This window comes from Lithobates pipiens, unplaced genomic scaffold (genome assembly GCF_037356315.1).
Source record: "Lithobates pipiens isolate NorthernLeopardFrog02 unplaced genomic scaffold, aLitPip1_a1.2 Scaffold_19, whole genome shotgun sequence".
In the NCBI taxonomy this organism is placed as follows: Eukaryota; Metazoa; Chordata; class Amphibia; order Anura; family Ranidae; genus Lithobates; species Lithobates pipiens.
In genome coordinates, this window is record NW_027507764.1 from 248,673,307 (window position 1) to 248,694,112 (window position 20,806).

The following is a 20,806-nucleotide window of genomic DNA, read 5'->3' on the forward strand; positions in this document are numbered from 1 at the left end:
CCAAGTAATTACATGGGAAGCCCAAAAATTTCTAATATGGGGCATTCTAATTGCAGCCGCTGCCAAGTATAAATGAGAAAGACAGAGACATCTCACAGAACTAACTACCCAAATTCAGAAGCTGGAGTGCGCACATAAACGGACACAAGCTTTAGACACTTTCCAAACCATTCTACAGACCAGAACTGAACTTTTAGAGATATTAGGCAAAAAAAAAAAAAAAACGTAAATATCACAGAAAGTCTTTTACGAATACAGTAAGAAAGACAGACAACTACTAGTAAGGGCCCTACAATTTAAGAGAGCTGCCATGACAATACATTCTCTGATAGACTCATCAGGCCAAAAACTAAATTCTAACCCTGACATTGCTAAGCAATTTGTGGTTACTATTCAAAACTATTTAACCTGTCCCCAACTGACTCATCTATGGCAAATACATCAAGGAAACAGTTAATTACAGATTTCCTGAAACAATACAGCCTTTCCCCATAGCACGGGATTTGGATGGCCCATTATCAGAAAAAGAAGCCAAACTAGCACTCAAACAAATGAAACAAAGCAAGAGTCCGGGACCAGATGGACTAACAATGGGATATTACAAAACCTACACAGAGCTCCTTCTCCCCTTGTTTCTCACAGCTTTTAACTCTTTTGCATCTCCATCTGAGCCCACTCGTGACTTTACTGACAGCTCACATTAAGGTGATCCCAAAACCAGGGAAAGATTCCTACCTGGTCACCAACTATAGACCGATCTTGTTATTAAATGTGGACCTAAAATGATTTGCCAAAATGTTAGCAAATCTTCTACTCCCCTTGCTTCCTCAGCTCATCTCTCTAGACCAAGTTGGTTTTATACCAGGCAGAGAAGCAAGGAATAACACACCCAAGGTGATCAAAATTCATGATTGGCTTACATTTAACCACCACCAGGGATGTTTCCTGTCCCTCGATGCAGAGAAGGCAATCGATAGAGTGGCCTGGGACTATATGAAGGAAGCAATAAAGGCCATTGGTCTTTCCCACTGAATGCTAAACCTTATACTTATGCTCTACTCTATTCCCACAGTGAGAGTCTGTATAAACGGTCACCTATTGGATGCCTTCTCAATATCGAGTGGAACAAGACAAGGATGCCCTCGATCTCCCCTGATCGTTGTCCTTACCCTTAAACCACTACTCCGATGCCTCAGAGCAAAACTTGATATCAAAGGAATTTAAATAACTCACCACACCTACAAGTTGGCCTCATTTTCGGACGATATTGAGTGCATTCAATTTGAATGCAATCAGGCAGGCTCTTGCACTATATGGTTTTGGTAAACCTTAAGGAAAAAATCTGCAGAAAAACTGATAGTGTGTATGGGGCATAAGACTTTGTACAACTTTTGATGCACCTGGCTATAAATACACTTTAACATCTAAATATTGCACAACTCTTACTGTATCTGAGAGTCTAATGAGTCAGATTTATTTTTGTACATATTTCTATTATTTGTTTTGTCATTGGAATCAGTAATTTCTTTTGAACACTTGTTTCTGAACATTTTTGGTAGACTGCTTCCCTCTACATTATTTTTGAAAAAAAACTTAAGAAATTTACTGGCTTCCTCTGACTTCAAGTTTTTTGATGTTTAACAGCCAGGCTGTCATCAAACCCTACGCAGTGGTATAACTGTAATAAATACCATCCACAATACAAATTGACCTTGATCTGTCATATAACTGGGACAAGATCTCATAAACTCATTCCAAAAAGGGTAACGTAAATATATGATGAGTCTGGGGAATTTAAACTATGCATCAAATGAAAAATTAAATAAGCAAAACTTACTTTCATATAAAAAAATCTTGAAGATATAGAGCTATAAACAGCAGAGGTTTCATTTGCATTCTCACTTCTAGTTCACCTAATAATGTTGACTATTGTTTCCCCTAATGGGCCTCCCCCCCACCCGATGTTACAGTACTGGGTCCTGTTGGGTTCTCAGGCCCTAAATGTAGCATTATGGAGAAGCAGCTGGCATGTAATAATTCCCCATCACTGGTTGGGGGTAGGATTGGGGGGGGGGGGGTTTGGGGGTAGGATTTTATTACGTTGGCATGTTGGCTGTAAGAGTACAATTATCCTATTTAGATTACTAGAGTACATACAGTAAATATAATTGTAAAGCTGAAGTTTAGTTAAAATATGTTTTCTTTACTTACCTGTAATGAAGCATGTACCACAATGAGCAGGCTGTTGAATTCTGCAAAAATCTTCACTACATGGCTGCCCTGTCCTCTTCCTGCTGCTGAACTTCCAGAGCTGTGGTGGTTAGCTGTGGGTGTCTAGGCTCAGGTACACTAAAGATGATCCAGTGGGGACATGCCCCCTCCTTTCTCTTTTCTATTAAGAAAAGCCGTTTCATTTCTTGTAACAAAATCTGTGAATGTGGGGAAGCTGGTCAGTTCCATGAATGTAATCAGTGAAATAACTTTTCTCAATAGAAGAGAGGGCAGGAGGGGCAATGTCTCCATTGGATCATCTTTAACGTAGCTGTGCCCGGTGACTATTAGCTGTTCAGCTAAAAGTTCATCAGCAAGATTTCTACAGAATTCAGCAGTCTGCACATTTTGGGACATTTTTTATTACATGTAAGTAATGTAACTAAAGCTGAAGAAAAATATAGCTAAACTTTAACTTTAACAAGACTATTCTTTTAACAGATTCTGAATCTACTACAAGCTTGCACATGTGTTTTTTCACCTGTAGCTTGTTATATAATTTGATGCAATACTGCATTAATGTATGAAGTAAGAAATAACCTTGGACCTTCCCCCTTCTGATGTCCATGCTTTATTTCCCTTTATCCAGTTTTTTCCCTTGCACGGCTCCAGGCAGACTGTAGGTTATCTACATATACTAATGGCATGATTTACTGGCAAAAAGTGTCATGCTCAATAGCCTTGAGCAGTTTTACAGAATTTATCCTTTTATTAGGATCCATTACTGAGGTATGGATTCCATAATTCAGGGAGAAAATTCTGACACTTGACACTGGTCCCTCTTCCAAAATAAATAATTTTCCTCATGCCGTAGAAATAGTTCTATGCATACTTTTATAGCAAGCTGGAAATTGAATATTTTAATAATATTCCACTTGTTTTCAGTAACCAGTCTGCTTAAAACCAGTTTGATTTCCTTGAAGACCTACTATTTCAATTCATTGCTGTGCTACAATGTGTTATGTGAAAAAACACATATACATTTACAATACAAAGCAGTGCAGTGTGTACAAAGACCATGTAAACTACATAAAAATTGCATCTGCAAAACCAGTCAAATCTTATTTATGCAAATCATTCTTAGTGCCTTCACACTACTTCATTCATAATCTCCAGCTAGATAACTGAGAACAAGCATTTAATTAGTTTTATGGAAGGTATGAGAGGGGATAAAATATATTTTGGATGAAGAATCCAAACAGCAGCGAATCAAGAATTAAACCATGTGTTTTAGATCCTTGTTTGCTAAAGCTGACCAGAGACACTGTACAGCAGTTCAGCAGATGGAGTGAAGTCAACTCAAACAAAAAGACAATTAGGCTGGGTTCACATATGTGCAGCCACGGGTTTGTGCCTGGGATCCGGTCACCAGTTCAGGTGCAATTCAGGTCCGAACTTTTGTCTATATTGTCAACGGAACTGGATCCAAAGACGCACAGGACCCTTCTGCAATCCGGACCGTGACCGTCCCCGACCTGTGCGAACCAGCTTTATTGGGAACCGGTCAAACTCACCTGTCATGCGAACTGGATATGGGAAAACCCGCATCCAATTCGCATATATGTGAACCCAGCCTAAAATGGAAAATCATAGGAGTCTATTTACTGTATAAAGGATTCTCTGGGAAATTCGGCAAGTGAACCCTTTATTGACAAAACCCCGGTAAAATGTGATGGTATTTGCACTATTGCACATCAGCAGTTCATGCTTGCTTCCTGAATTCTGTAAATGATGAAAGAAAAAATAGCACCCAAATATTTACCTGTGACTCCCCCAATCAAACTCTTTATGCATCTAGCAGATACCCTGTTTAAGACCACTGCTAATGTACAACAAATGTGAGAGAGAGAGAGAGAGAGAGAGAGAGAGAGAGAGAGAGAGAGAGAGAGGCAATAATACATAATAATAGCAGCAAATTAATACTCTTGTGCACAAATGTGTTGATCAGGTAATCTAAAGTTCAGGCCTTGCTGCCCTCCAGGATAGGAGTATCCTAGCAATCAGAAAGAGAATAGAAAAAAGAGGGCACACCAGCCTTGCGCATTATCCTTTGATATGTTTATTCAAGGAAAGAATAAAAACTACTCACAAGCATATGAAAGGAACGGCAATATAAAAGCCTTTAACTTGTGGCAATCTGTCTAATAATAGCAGTCTTCAGATGACGAGAGAGAGGTCATATGAACCACTGGTGCCTGATGCATTTTGAAGGGATACCTTCTTCCTCAGAATCTACAGTAGGAGGGAACAAGGTGTCCCTTTGAAATGTGTCAGCTTGTGAGTAGTTTTTATTCTTTCCTTTAATAAACATATCAAAAGATAATGCACAAGGCTGGTGTGCCCTCTTTTTTTTTCTATTGTCTGTTTTAATAATAGTTCATGTTCTGGGTCACAGATGAGAGTTTGGTCACTATTTATGGCTCTAAAGAACGTAGGCACTATGGCAAGCAAAAAATTGTACTGTTTAAAACATAAAAAGATAGTTGTCAAGAAGAAAGTTGTCAAAAAAAAGTGCTCACAATTGCACAATTTATACCTAGGTAAAGAAGCTTCAACACTTTTTTTTAAGTTCCTTTTTTTGTTTCATTTTGTTTTCTCTGAGCATAGGCTTATGCTTATCCCAAGCATGTTTAGGTTCACTTTGACTGATTCACTACCTCTGCTGGAAGTCTGTTCCAAGCGTTATCTTCTCTTTTAGTAAACTAATACTTTCTAAAGTTAGTTTTGAACTATCCTCCTGCTGGTTTGCCTTTGTGTCCAGCTTCATATTGAAAATACTGCCCTCCTGATCCTAATTCAAAAACAGAGGCTCCTTTCACATGGTTTTTGTTAGTTCTGCTCAGTGGAAGATCTGTGAACAGATCCCCTGTTGAATCAAAGCTAAATGGGACAGATGTCAGTTTTATGACATTTATGCCCATTCAGTTTCAGACCACATTTTGAGAGAGGATATCTGTGGACCCATGATGGCTCTATTGGGTGACTCTACACGCAAAGCACTTTTTTCTCATGTTGGTAGGAGAGACAAGAGATTCACCCCCACATCCCTGGTCTGTGCCAACAGGGGGGGGGGGGGGGGTTATTGGAATTTGCAAGCCCCTCTGATATCTACCTTTTCATATATGAATGAGTAAGTAAAGGGTAAACACTACCCCTTGTCACAAAAACAATGATAAAGCAAATAAAGGCCAATGAACACAAACACACCATAGAAAAGCTTTTTTTTTTTTTTTAATGTGGTATTAGTACCAACACTAAATGAGTGATGCACCCTGAGGTATTTTTAACCACTTTCAGACCGGACCAATTTGCTGGTCAAAGACCAGACCACTTTTTGCGATTCGGCACTGCGTCGCTTTAACTGACAATTGCGCGGTCGTGCTACGTGGCTCCCAAACAAAATTGACGTCCTTTTTTTACCACAAATAGAGCTTTCTTTTGGTGGTATTTGATCACCCCTGCGGTTTTTATTTTTTGCGCTATAAACAAAAATAGAGCGACAATTTTGAAAAAAACGCATTATTTTTTACTTTTTGTTATAATAAATATCCCCCAAAAATATATAAAAAAACATTTTTTTCCCTCAGTTTAGGCCGATACGTATTCTTCTACATATTTTTGGTAAAAAAAATCGCAATAAGCGATTATTGATTGGTTTGCGCAAAAGTTATAGCGTTTACAAAATAGGGATAGTTTTATAGCATTTTTATTAATAATTTTTTTTTTTTTTTTTTACTAGTAATGGCGGCGATCAGCGATTTTTATTGTGACTGCGACACTGTGGGGGACCCATCAGACATTTTTGACACATTTTTGGGACCATTGTCATTTATACAATAATCACTGCTATATAAATGCAGTGATTCCTGTGTAAATGACACTGGCAGTGAAGGGGTTAACCAGTGGGTGGCAGTGTAGGGGCTAAGTGTTCCTAGGGGTGTGTTACTAACTGTGGGGGGGTTGGGCTTTCATTTAGTGAACACTGATCTCTGCTCCAATCACATGGAGCAGAGATCAGCATCACTAGTTGCTAGGCAGAATGGAGAAATGTTGTTTACAACGGCATTTCTTCATTCGGCCGCTCCGTGAGACGATCGCGGGGATGCCCGCGGCGATCGAGTCTGCGGGTCCCGCGACCGGACTCACGGAGGTCCCGACCAGCGCGGGAGCGCGCCGCCGGCGGCGCACTCCCGATGTCAGGGCGGCAAATTTAAAGGGACGTATATGTACGCCCATTTGCCTGCCCGTGCCATTCTGTCGACGTACATAGTCGTGCGCTGGTCGGCAAGTGGTTCATTAGAAACATTGAAATGCAGTTTCCACTACAGTTTGGTCTATCTTTCAGCAATCTAGGTTCCATATCTTAAACAACCCCAGGAATATCAGCCCTAATAAGCGCCCTTATGTCATTGGCAAAAAATCAGACCATACCCATATCTTCAGTTATATTACTTGTAAACTTACAAATAAATGTGTTTTATTCTGTGTTACATGTGACTGCATGTGCAAGGAAAATCAGTTTGGCCATGCATCCCATGTTGTTGGTATGCAGTGCAAAGTGCAATATGCTTTAGCTCATCTACACATTAACATCCCTGTACATTGATTGAAATAGGGAGACTGATAACATGTTATATGAACAGTATTGGTGATGCTCATGGTACTCCCCAAACTTCACATTGAAGAGAATTCCCATACACACCATGGTTGTAAAGCTGCAACATATAATGTAGCCTGGCACTTAAGCTGCTGAACTGTATCTTGTGAAAACAATCTTTGAAGGTTTGAACCATACAACTATGTATTAAAAAAAAGGTGTTTTTTTGTTTTGTTTTTAACACGTTTTTGCATTACTGCTCAATAATTAAAAAAAGTTTGTTTTTACAGAGTACTGGAGGTCAAAACGTTTAGTGATTTGCAATTTCTCTGCAAAAGCCAACAGGATCGCCAATGACCACTTGATGATTATGAGGAAAGGTACATCTTTCCAATCAAATTCAATATTTCTTCTATAAAAGGTGTCATATCATTATGTATGTTCTGCTTCTAACATTACTTTAATTGTATGTATACAGTATATATGCTACAGATGGTATAAAGTAAACCTTTTATTGCAGAATTGTGGAGCTGTAATTGCCAACATCCTTCTGAATACACGTGTTGCCTGGTTGTTATTCAACCCTTTTGACTTCAACAGCTTCTGACCCAGAACAAGTACATGGATTAGGAAAGATTGTGAAATGCACAACGTCTTTAGCTACGTACTTTGTCTGAGTGAGTTACTTAAAGTATTCAAGCTAGGAGCTCAGCATGACTGCCAGAAAACGTGCATTTTCAGAATCAGACATGAGAAAAGGCAGCCTCTCTAGAAAGGGTTCCTTAAGAAGAATGAGTAACTGTTCATATTCCACTAAATCTTTACCCTTGAAAAGCTACAGTATATCTGAAATTCTTTACCTAATGTCAAGCTTTACAGCAACTATCAAAAGGAAGTGATTAAAAATAATGAGTGTTTTCAGAAAGAAAAAAAAAACTGGATTCCAAAGTATTCACTTCTACATTCATCGTGCCGCGTCACTGCCCACTAATGTGAATGTTGCATACTAAGGAGAAAATGTAGAGCAAACACTTTAAACAAAGAGCCAGTTCACCATCAGTAGAAGTAAAAATGGCCTTTTATTGGTGGATGTCCTTACATCAGTGGTCAGTAGGAATAAAAAAATGCCCCTATGTTGTCAGTAATAGTAAGAAAAAGTTCCCACATTAGTTTTTAGTGGGAGTAATAAATTATCTACATGGGTTCTCAATAGGAGTAATAAATGCCCCTGCATTGGTGGTCAATGGGAGTAAAACATTCCCTTATGTCAGTAGACTAAAGTAGTAGTTGGAATAAAATATTCCTTTGCTTCAGTGGTCAGCAGGAGTAAAACTTGGGCCTGCATCGGTGGTCAGTTGGCATATAAATGCCCCTGCATTGGTGGTTAATTAAAGTAAAATGCTCCTGTTCAGTGTACTCTTCCACTGCATCAGTGGTCAGTGGGAGTAAAAAAATGACCCTGTGTCATTGGTTAAGAGGAGTAAAAAATGCCTTGGCCACCCAGTGATGCATAAATGCAGCATATGGGTGTTAAAGGCCACTGTTTTACTGCTGTAAATATGTGTTGGGAGGTCGAAAAGGGGTTAAAAAAATATGCCCTTCATTTTATACAAGGTAAACAAAGATCAGATCTCATGAGTCATTTATTCCAACATATATTGATAATTGGATATATATTTTCCCAAAGGTTTATAATTTTTTTCTTACAACAATATCATGTTATATATGTATGATAGTAACTAGTGAAGACAATACCTTTTAAACTGGAGGGGAGATCAGTTTTAATGCAGAACTTATTCCCAATGCAGAACACGCAAATGTGACCTCTATACCTGCACAATGCATCCGAAGATCAGTTTCACGTATTCTCTTACAGTGAATGTTAATGTTCAAGGTTAAGATGACTTTCCAGTAAGTATAGCTCTTTAAATCCATTATTCATTGTTAACAGTAACAACTTCCTCCAAGATGAATACGCTAAACATAATATTTATTGGGTTTCTCATAAAAATAAATGCAATAGCCATCAATGCACTTTTTCTAAAGCATTGAAAAAGTTTAACCCATTCATTGGGGGTTATTTACTAAAGGCAAATCCACTTTGCACTACAAGTGCACTTGAAAGTGCAGTCGCTGTAGATCTAAGGGGAAGATTTCAAATAAGGGGAATCTCTGCTGATTTTATAATCCAATCATGTGCAAGCTAAAATGCTGTTTTTTATTTTCCTTGGACGTCCCCCTTAGATCTACAGTGATTGCACTTCCAAGTGCACTTGTAGTGCAAAGTAGATTTGCCTTTAGTAAATAAACCCCATTGTCTCCACTTTTACTGTTACTCTTAGCCCTTGTACACACGGTCGGAGATTCAGACGGAATGTGTCCTATAGGACCGTTTTGTCAGATATTCCGACTGTGTGTGGTCTCCATCGGACTATTTCCTTCGGAATATCCGACGGACCAACTTTTCCAACTTGCCGGTAAAATTTTCAGACAAAATTCTCCGATCGGACATACTCCGATCATGTGTAGCCTACTCCGACGGACAAAGTGCCGCGCATGCTCAGATCAAATTCCTAGACCAAAGCTATTGGCTACTAGCCTGAACGTAGTCTCGTCGTAACGAAATAACATCATCACGTTATATACAATCGGATTTTCCTTCAACTTTGTCCGACCGTGTGTATGCAACAGTTTCGGACAAAATCCGTCGGACAAAATCCAACGGATTTGGTTGTCAGAATGTCCGACCGTGTGTACAAGGGCTTAGGAAGGACTGATATTAGTATGTTACTAAATTGAATACAAAATGTGGAAGCTTATTTGATTAAGTATTGGATAAGGAGTCTAGTAACCAAAAGAAGAGTTTGAAAAATACTATCTATGTAGTGTATGTAGCACATATATGTTGTTGCTATGAGACTGTTTGGGGACCCTACTATTATTTTGTGGTAATGTCGCGTGCTTTAAATGTTATGGCATTTGGATCTCTAGTTTTTGCTTTGGTCCATATTGTAGATAAAAGTAAAATATCACTCATCTATCCACAGAGTGTATTTTTAAACATTGCCCAGAAAACACAAAAGAAACAAATCTCGATGATTTCATATAAATAAATGGGTTATATACACACACTTTTAATATTTAAATAACTTGGACCAAAACTAGTAATGTACTTTTTTGATGAGAGAAGCTTATGAACTAAATTATATCTCCAGAGCAGAGCATATTGTTTTTAACCAAACACTGAACGGAAAAAAAAAAACTACTATTGCCATGTTTGGCAAGTAGGGTTGGGCTTTGGATTTGGGTTGAACATGAGTTTGACTCACACCTCATCTGTTCACAGTTCAGTGAATGGGCGAACCAGTTGGTCATAGTTTGCCTGTTCTCCCATCCCCACAAACCTGCAGCTGCTGTAGCCATAAGTCTGTCTTTTGGTGCCGGTATCACTAGCAATACTAAATGAGATGACAAATCCATAGCTGCTTATGTTTGTAAACAAGCTACTGGGGATCCTGGGTTACATCATTGAAGAAATATTGTCCTGACTATATTTAGTCAATGGTGTTATCCAGGATCCTAGCCTTTGTGTTTTAATTTCAGTGGCACTGGGAACTTTTACTGGCAGTTCTCATTATCAGTTGTAAACTTGATCTGTACAATGTATGTCCTAACAAAGGATTGGGGTGTCCAATTATTTCACATAGAAAGCTCTTCTAAACAACATAAGCTACCAATAGACTCATATATTATTTCTCTAAAGGAACAACAAGAAAAGGTAAGACATATTTATGTCGATTTTTTTAGGTGGGGGTATAAAATGTGCTAAAGCGACACAGGCATGACCTGCAAAACACCATGACAAGGTTACTGACAACACTCCTCTAATTTTACCTAATGTGAACTGTTCTTCTGTTAGCTTGACTACAGTACCAAAGAGGAACATTAAAACATCATAGAATCCTTTACTAAAAATATTGCCTACAAAATGCAGTACCCCATAGCAGTTATTCAAAAGCCAGTTAGTATAAATCTCTGTACTTTTTTTTTGCTCCATTTGCCACCTTAATAAATGAGCTTGATCATTTAGGCAATGTCATGCATTGGAGGTTTGTACACTGGCAGTACACTGTAAGCATAAAAAGCATTATATAGAAAACGGTAAAGAAAAATTTGAAACATATGCAGAAGTGTTAATATACACGATGGAGGGGTCACTTAATCAACTACTGCATGCGGAAAAAGCACATACTTGTTTATATACTGTTATCTATATAAAGTAGCTTTAAATGTTAGCAGCTTGAACGCAATGTAGGCACACTCAGCTCAGCTGACTTTTCACAGCCTCTTGTACCTTTGTACAGCCTCTCCAACAACCTGGGAGATACTAAACCCAAGATATTATATTATACACTTTTTATAAGAAAGTTGAGGGTTGACACACCCTTTTTAGCTCCTGCAACAACCTAAGGCAGGCCATAAATGGTGCCATTTTTTTTTTCCTGAAGCCATGGGTTACAGCAAAGAAATTCACATGATTCCCCCATCAACACAGACAGTGTTGACGGGGGAATCCCTCCTGCTGACACATTGTCTTCTCTGGGGGGGGGGGGGGGGGGGGAGCAGGTGGGGGAAGCTGTCCCAAGCTGTCCAAAGCTGTCCTTGCTGGAAAAAAAACTGTGATTATCGCTACCAGCTATATCAGGCTGGTTGGAAGACAGGTTAACCTGGCAGGCTGGCTGTACCCAAGTTGATCAAATGACCAACTTGGGAAATTCAGTCTGCCCATTAATGGTTCAAATCTCAGCCGGTTCCTGCTGAACCGACCGAGATTCAAACTCTGTATTGCTGGCCTAAAGGTCATTTGGTCTTCCATCACTTTGAGGGACTGATTAAAAGGTTTTAAAAGGGAATAGACCAGCCCTTGACTTTTTTTTTTTGTAAAAACTGGTTTGAAAATTAGAATGCCTCCAGTGGGCTTCAAGACCATCAAGAGGCTGGGCAAAGAATGTCTGCTATCTATTTAACCTGCTATTTTAAATAATTTTAAGAAAGCAAATTGTTTTATGTGAGCTTAGTGACAAACCGATTGTGGCTTTATGTGACTTTAGAGCAAGTATCATTTTTGGCTTACAAGCGAAATTTGAGAATCTTGTATTGATTTAAATTCTTGATTGCAGCATTGGCCTTTTTATCCGTTATCATATACAGCTGTATTTTTTTCTTACGTTTTTGCTGGTCATGTATTAGGTCACTTTTACAAAAATAGCTTTCAGTGTCACAATGTAATAATCAAGTAACGCATGAGCTAAGAAACAAGCACAACAAAGTAAAAAAAAAATAGTTTAAGAAATCTTTTATCACACTCCACAAATGCTACAAAAGTCACTTTGAAAATAAAAATGTACAAAAAAAAAAAAGGACTGTTCTCAACTGGAGGAGTAATTGTGACCTTATCGATCATTATGAGAACCGTGACAATAATTCTTTGATCCTTTGTACTAATTGATGCCACTGTTTCATTTGGGCTTTATACAATAAGACAATGTGAAAGAGCAAGGAGGATGGTTAATGTGCAGAAACCTATAGCAACCAGTCAGATTTTAGTTTACTAGTCAGTATGGATTGCTTGCTATGGGTTATTGTACAATACATATCACTATTTACCTAACTGAATAACCCCAATATCTTAAATGATATAATCTCTTGGGTAATACAGCTATTATTTCAACCAATTGTTATCTCAAGGAATGCGTAGTTTCTTGTCTGTGATAGAAACACCAGGGTGTGGTAGCGCAGATCTTTGAAAAATAATCATTACTCAGCTGGAAAAGAAACATTTTGTACACAAGAATTCCACTTGCCCAGGCAGATTCTATTGATTTCTTTAGTATGTTAACTAAACTTTCTTTGAGAAATAAATATTTCCATGTTGTTCCATTTTTTGTTATCTACCTGATGACAGTACTATCACATGGTATTGGAACATGTTTGAATTATAATAAAACAATACATAAATGAATACATAATAATGCTAAGGTAGTATAACTAATATCTAACATAATATAATATAAGTGATATATATATATATATATATATATATATATATATATATATATATATATATATATATATATATATACACACAGTATCACGAGTTGGTCTGCTGTCATGGCTGACCCACCCAGTTGTACATAAGGGAATGTGAAACTTAGCTTACTTCAGTAGCTTCACAAAAATTGTAACAGTAACTACTACCATGGGACTTTATAGTTGCGGTAATTCATTAAGAACGATGTTTGATCGGTAAAGCATCAGTTTTATTACTCAACATTAATATAAAACATCCGAAAAAAATCTCTGCTTCCAAAAGGCCGTTATGCTGTCAACACAGTTTAAGTTACAATATATGCACCCCCACAGCCACCCATTGACCATACGCTATACAGCTTATATATTGCTTTATGTATTTACTAGAATGATGATATTTTATAGCAGAACGATGGTAACAATAACTAACAAGAATCAGCATGCTTTGGATTTTTACTTTAAACTTTTTGGGGAAGATATACAAACAAATACTGACATCCAAAAATAATTATATATATATATATATATATATATATATATCTTCCTTCTTTAAATTCAAACTGTTCTAATAACACATAAAACAATAAATCTTTGATAAAAAAAATTGAATATTTGAATCTTTGATATGATTTTCATTATTGAAGCAAATATCCATAGTCAGTAAACAGCTTGACCAGCTCCTCTAACTAGTTTTTCATGGAAATACATTTAGGGTGGCTGAGGTACCTTGGCTAAAATAAACAGAGAATGGTGGCGTGTGGATTAATATATGAAAAAAATAAATAAATAAATAAAAGACTACATTCGCTAGTTTTAAAGTTATAAATAGTGATCCCCTCCCCACTTGCAAATTAAACATTTGTTTATTTTAATACCCTTCAGATGACAAGCACACTTTCCTATCCTATAATTGTAATCATCACAAGTGACAGCCTAGAGCTATAGGCTATATATGCACAAGTTTTCAAGGAATAATTATTGGTCACACTTAAGTAATGACTTGGAACTTGGCAAATGCATACCTAGCATGTCATTTCTATATATAAGGTCTCTGCAAACATTGTCGAGATCACATGTGCTATTTTTAATTAAGTAGTACTGTAACAGAGATACTCATTATAGGCATCTCAATGCTGCTAATTGCCCTTCGATTCTGCTATGTGTATTGCATATTCGTGTAGAGCCCAGCAGGGGTATAGATTGTTTTCCTACATTATTCAGAGGTGGTATCTGCACTGTGCATGATCTGGAAAAGATGGGGCAAGAACAGGTATGCAAGAAGAAGAATCCAGCATCCCTGACTGTTTAACATTGTAGCAAAGGCTTGTTGGCATTACAGCTTCTGCACAGATACTCATATTTAGGCTGCTCAGTGGCTCCCCCTTCCCTGTTCTCATTTCCAGAACACAACAAGAAACAGTTAGCAAAGCCTTGACAGATCCAGGGAGGGGGACTCCGCCAAAGCTGAACTTTCCTCTGGCACTTGCCGGCTGGCTGCACCTGGGAGGCAGGCAATGAGCCCACCACAAGACTGACCTCTTCCTGACTACTCCGACTCCTCTCCCTGGCTCTTTCATCTATTTATACCAGAGCCTTTCCTAGACTTAAGCTTCATAAATTTAACATGTGTGCATATATTGCATTACAACGCCCTGCACCTGCCCCCATATTGATGCATCAGCCTCCCTCCTGCTCATGTCACTGTGCTATGTGTCATATATTACTTCTTTTTTTTTTCTTTCTTCTAAGCATATCATTATGCACGCCAGGATACCGTGTTGCTTACGCATGGATCTGGCTCTACAGATGCCATGCCCTAGATACCAAGAGATAATTATTCTTCCATGTACTGGTTGCTTTTAAACATTATCCATCAATCTAGCTAGTAGCGAGGATGAACAGAGTCGATGCCATGCAGCAGTCCCATCATGTACTGGGATAATTGGTCCTTGATCACTCCTAGCTCCACGCACAATGTATTTATCAGGTCCCAGCATCTTAACCCAACACATCTAGAGATCGGAGCGGATAATAGACGCCGGGGCTGGGAGTCTGTAATCTCTGCATTATACGATCACAGCTAAAAAAGAGCGCACAAGGCAGAAGAAGCACAAGAGCGAAGAAACACACAACACACGAGGAAAGAAAGTGCTGAAAAGACACCACTCACCTTAACAGGGGGTGTTGGATGGGGTCAGAGAGGAGGAAGGGTTGGTGCTGATTTTAGCAGAGGTTTGGTGAGATTATCAAACAGACAAGACAGAGGGGTTCGGAAGCAGGGAGGAAAAAGAGTATAAAATGAAGGAGGAGGGTATAATTATACTTGAGGTGGGGGAGGGAAGCAGAATTAAGTCTGTCAGTAAGAATAATCCCAAGTGGAAAAAAAATATATCAAAGGCTGTTTAATGCAGAAGGGAACAGTTGCAAATCCAATCCGATTCCCACGTTGCTTTGCTTTCTCCCCTCTATTATTATTTGTTTGCAGATGATGCTGATCTACCCACACAGTGAATTTTAGAAGGAGGTGGGGAGGCTTGTATTTTTTTTTTTTTTTTTTGTCTATAGATCCCAGATAGGTAAATAAGAAAACAAAGCTCCTTAGAAAGGGATCCTCAGAAGCTGGAGCTGAGTGTGTGCATTCCTGTATTGTTGTAATGCCAATGTGCAGCCTCTTCCTCTCCAATGTATCTGTGTCTCCTCTGTACCTTCAGCAGCAAGCAGAGCTCTCCAGGTCCCCCTTGTGATTTGCAGCTGCAGCTCAGTATATACTGGCACGTACAGCACAAAGAGGAGGCACAAGTAGGACCGAGGGGCTGCAACCTCCACGCCTTCTTGTTATCATAGTCAGTGATCAGCCCTGGATGCTTGCAGTGATTAGAGGATACAGGCACCTATCTTTTCTCACTTGATTATCCAGTGCACACTCCAGATACAGTAACTAGTCATTCAGTCCATCATTTAGTACAAATCTCAGGATCACAGATATGTTTCTAGAATATATTAGACTGCCTCTGATGCTGCAAATACAAACTGATGTAGTGAAATTAAAATCATGCATCATAAAATAGGTACTACTATTATTTTCAAATTTATTAGAACCATACATGAAGATTTTCAAAACCAAAGAACAAAAATTGATCATGTTGCAGTTTACCAGTGGCTGCATTTGATTTATTTTTTCATACTTTTTTCCCTTTATTTTAACCTGGTAATACTGACATTAAATTTAGAATTGCGTTGAAGCTGCTGCGCCTCCTAAAAGTAATTTGCATTCGTATCACTTTTCAGGGGTGTTTGAAAGCAGGTGAGGAAGCGATACCATGCCTATTTGTCACCTGTTTTAAGTCCATAAATGCCAGATCAATGCACTGCAACTGCATGCATCGCAAATAGTTGTGGGGTGTTTGTCATGCATCCCCATATGCGTGATAGGGTCACGTTTGTTGCAAGTACTGCCCAGCAAATGTGACAGGAAAAAAATGTATTGCAGCAGGTTTTGAAGCAAGGCCTTTTGACTGCAGCATGTTGCAGCTTAACCAATTGCCTACTGGGCATTTTTACCCCCTTCCTGACCATGTCACTTTTTAGCTTTCAGCACTGTCACACTTTGAATGACAATTGCGCGGTCATGCATCATTGTACCCAAAAAAAAAGTTCAGCATTTTTTCCAAAAATAGAACTTTCTTTTGGTGGTATTTAATTACAACTGGGTTTTTTATTTTTTGCTACATAAACAAAAATGTTGAAAAAAAATAAAACTTTTTTATAGTTTGTTAAAAAAAATTTGATAACAAGTAATTTTTCTCCTTCACTGATGTGCGCTGATGAGACTCCACTTGAGCTCTGAGGCAGCACTAATAGGCATTAATGGCCACTGATAGGTTACACTGATGGGCATTGATGAGGAGGCACTGGTGAGCACTGATGGGCACTGATAGGTGGCACTGATGAGCACTGATAGGAAAAAAAATGTATTGACACAGGTTTTGAAGCAAGGCATTTTGACTGCTAATTTTGGAAACAATTAATTTTTCTCCTTCACTGATGTGCACTGATGAGATTGCACTGATGAGCACTGAAAGGCAGCAGTGATGAGCTGCATTGATGGGCACTGATAAGCAGCACTGATGGGCACTGATAGGTGACACTGATGAGCACTGATAGGTGGCACTGATGGGCACTGGTAAGTGGCACTCATAGGTGATACTGATGAGGAGTTACTGATGGACACTGATTGGCAGCACTGATGGACACTTATTGGCAGCACTGGTGGGCACACATTGGCAGAACTGGTGGGCACTGTTTGGATTACACTGATAACCAGGACACTGATAATTAGTGCCCTGATTATCAGTGTAGATGTCCCTTTTAGAGAAACCGGTTATTGGCTCTCTTATCCTTTCCTCATGCTCTCGGCATGAGGAAAGGAGTGCCGATAACGGCTTCTATTTACATCTGTGATTAGCTGTGATTGGACACAGCCGATCACCTGGTAAAGAGCCGCTGATTGGCATGCCGCACACTGTGATCATAAAGCGTGTTGCCCACACACCCATGGGCGTGTGGCAGTCACAATCACGGGAGGCCATCATATGACTAGCCGTCTGCGCTGTAGCCGTCATTCAGCTATAGCACGATCGGTAAGTGGTTAAGGGGTGCAGTTGAGGGTGCTAAAAATGCAGCTAAACCATGTTTCCTGACAGACTCCATGGCAGCAACGTGTGGGTTAAGTCCCGCCTCCACTACCCTATAGGACACTACTCCCATAAATTTTTGCTCCCTGCCCCTGGCCGTGTTCTTTTTTTTGTCCTCCGAAGGACCCAGATGTGGTCTTTCTACCTGAAGATTTACCATCCCCATGATCGAGGTCGACCGGTCTGCGACTCTGGATCTGGAAAGTCGCATTACTCCGCTAAGCCCTAGCTATTAGCAGGGTATGGAGTGTGCAGTGGAAGAGGCGCTGTGAAGAAGCCCATGTCCTGGCCACTGACAGGCAGGCTGCGCATTGGTCGGATAGCCAGCTATTAGCAGGTGACCTGTTTTTGCCGCCTGGAAAGTCCGGTGTCATCTTACCTTACCTTCGGACGAGTGATCGATCGTGGTGGGAGTGATGAGAGGTTCTATAAGTTCATTATGGCAGCAGTTTTTGTATCTTTTATCTGTCTTCGTTTTTTCTGTTTGTTTGTATGTGCAGGCATGGCGGCTGGTTCTTCCGCGTTCCAGCTGCCGTTCTACTTCCGGGTTTGCGTTTTTTGGCCGTACTGCGCATGCGCGAATGCAGTTGAGATCGAGGCTTGGTTTCGCGCATGCGCGATAGCGGCAAATTGCCGCTGTTTCGCGCATGCGCACAGGCACGGCGGTGACATCACAGGGGCGGGCTATTTAAACGGGGAATTAGTCTGCAAGCTTTGGGAATGCTTGCGGGCTGTTGCGGTGACTTCCCCCTGCCTCTGTGTTGCATCTACTGGTAAGTGGCATTCTGGGACAGGGTGGCTATCCCTTCCCTGTCCCTTGCACTGATCCCTTGTCATCTTTTCAGCGCGTATGGATATTGCTGAGGACATGGATTCTTTACCGCCTGTTTGTGGCCAGCCCTCTCGTAAAAGGTATTTTTAATAATCACCTGAAGGCCTGGTGGGGAAGGGGTATTTATCTGTTAGCTCTGTCCTGATGTCTTGTCTCTTGTGGTTTCTTGTCTTGTTCTTGTTTCAGCCCTTCCAGGTCAGAACAGCATCGCAGCTCTCACAGAGGGAGCGACTCCTCCAAGTCGCATCACCGGCACTCCTCTTCCAAATCAAAACATTATGTTTCCTCGTCAAGATCAGGACACCGTAGTGAGGAACGGTCGCACTCCTCGAGGACTCAATCTAGTCACTCAGCTAGTGCCTGTTGGGGGTGCAGAGCTTTTGTACCGGCAGGAAAATCTTTGTGCGATCCTTGCTACGCCAAGGCTTCCAATGAAAGGGGTGACGCGGATCAACAACTTAAAACCCTGGTGGAAAAAGTTGTTAAGGAGTCCCTCAGAAATATTGAGGGCCAATCCTATGTTCCCCGGCAGAGCCGCCACTTTCTCCAGGAAGGGAGACTCAGCTGCAAGATACTTGGGAATCCTCTGCGCATAGCCACCCCTCAGCTGCCATATCTGACAGTGACTCTGATGAAAGTGATCCCTGTGTGGGTTTTGATTTCGCTCTACTTCCTCCTCTGGTCAGAGCTGTTAGAGAGACACTGAACTGGGAAGATTCTGTGGCTGCTCCTTCCAAACAGAGAAAATTCTTTAAGCAACTAAAGAAGGAACCGATTAATTTTCCTTTTATCTCTGAGCTAGGTGAGATTATCACAGATGAATGGGGCAAGGTGGAAAAGAAAAATTCCATGCTATCAAAGGTTTCGAAACTCTATCCTTTCAATGAAGAAGAGGTGAAGCATTTGGAGTCAGCGCCGTTGGTAGACGCAGCAGTCATGAGGCTGGTGAAACATGTCACACTAGAGGATACTGTGTCTTTTAAGGATGTTCTGGACAGACGGATTGATGCTGATTTGAAGAGAGTATATCTCACAACAGGAATGGCCTGTAAGCCAGCGCTAGCCCTGGCCGCTATGTCTAAAGCAATGGAGATATGGACGGATAGTGTAGATGAGACACTTAGAAATATCTCTGAAGATACGGCTAAGAGCTCGCCTATCCAAGAACTTAGGCTGGCCTCCGCCTTTCTTGGGGCGGCCTCTATCGACATCATACGCCTGGTGGCTCGGGTGATGCTTTCTTCTGTTATGGCCAAACGGGCTCTGTGGCTCCGCCCTTGGCTGGCGGACCCAGCCTCAAAACAAGTATGGTGCCGTATCCCCTTTGAAGGGTCCTCCCTTTTCGGCAATAAATTGGATGAGGCTATTACCCGAGCCACTGGTGGGAAGTCGGGGTTCCTTCCCCAGGACCGGCGTTTGCAAGCCCAGAGAAAGTCTTTTCCAAAGAGACAGTACCAGGAACGAGCCAGGGAAGCTCGCAGTTACAGACCGGGCCGTGAGTTTTCCAGGTCCTGGAAATCAAGACAATCCTCTTTTAAAAAATCTACCAAAAGTGATTTAAAGGGAGAGAGGGAACCGACTAAATCCTTTTGAGGTTGGGCCCGCTCAGACAGGGAAGGTGGGGGCTCGTCTTTTCCACTTTCGCCATGTCTGGGCGGCCTCGATCCAAGACTTCTGGACCGTCAAGACTGTCTCCTCAGGTCATGTTTGGACCTTCAAGGAATCTCCCAGGCTCAGATGGGTCCCCACCTCTCTTCCGGCTTCAGACGAAAAAAGGCTAATTCTTCTAGCCTACGTGGAATCTTTGTTGGCTCAAGGCGCCGTTATCCATGTTCCAGTCATTCAGCGAGGCATGGGAATCTACTCTCCTTTGTTTATGGTCCAGAAAAAGAGCGGGGCCTGGAGGCTGGTCATAGATCTAACTCACTTGAACAGTTTTATCAAAAAAGAAAAATTCAAGATGGAGTCATTATCCACAATTCAACAATCTGTTCAAGCAGGGGACTGGATGGTCTCCATAGACCTCAAGGACGCCTATTTTCATGTCCCAGTTGCAGAAAATTACCAGCAGTATCTCCGCTTCTCCGTGGGCGAAAGCCATTTTCAATTTACATGCCTTCCCTTCGGGCTATCAACGTCTCCTCGTGTATTTTCAAAAGTACTGTTGCCAGTGGTAGCTCTTCTGAGAACCAAAGGGATTCGTCTACATCACTACCTAGATGACCTTCTGTTGTTGGCTCAAGACAAGGATCAACTTCTGGTACACAGAAAGCAGGTCATCTCCACCCTACAGGAGTTCGGGTGGATCTTGAACTTGGAGAA

General features: G+C 40.5%; 1 protein-coding gene across 14 annotated transcripts in view; it reads right to left on the bottom strand.

The window, feature by feature from the left end:
* Window positions 1–15,715, bottom strand: part of LOC143996687 (poly(rC)-binding protein 3-like) — a 1,318,080-nt gene extending 1,302,365 nt beyond the window's left edge. For 7 of the 14 annotated variants that reach the window (XM_077491896.1, XM_077491895.1, XM_077491897.1 and 4 more), the window contains exon 1: window positions 15,129–15,714. The gene's annotated coding sequence lies outside the window, so the exon portion shown is untranslated. Of the gene's footprint in view, window positions 1–15,128 lie in introns of all 14 variants that reach the window. The other 7 variants (XM_077491906.1, XM_077491899.1, XM_077491898.1 and 4 more) reach the window with 3 other exon arrangements.
* Window positions 15,716–20,806: the final 5,091 nt, after the last annotated feature.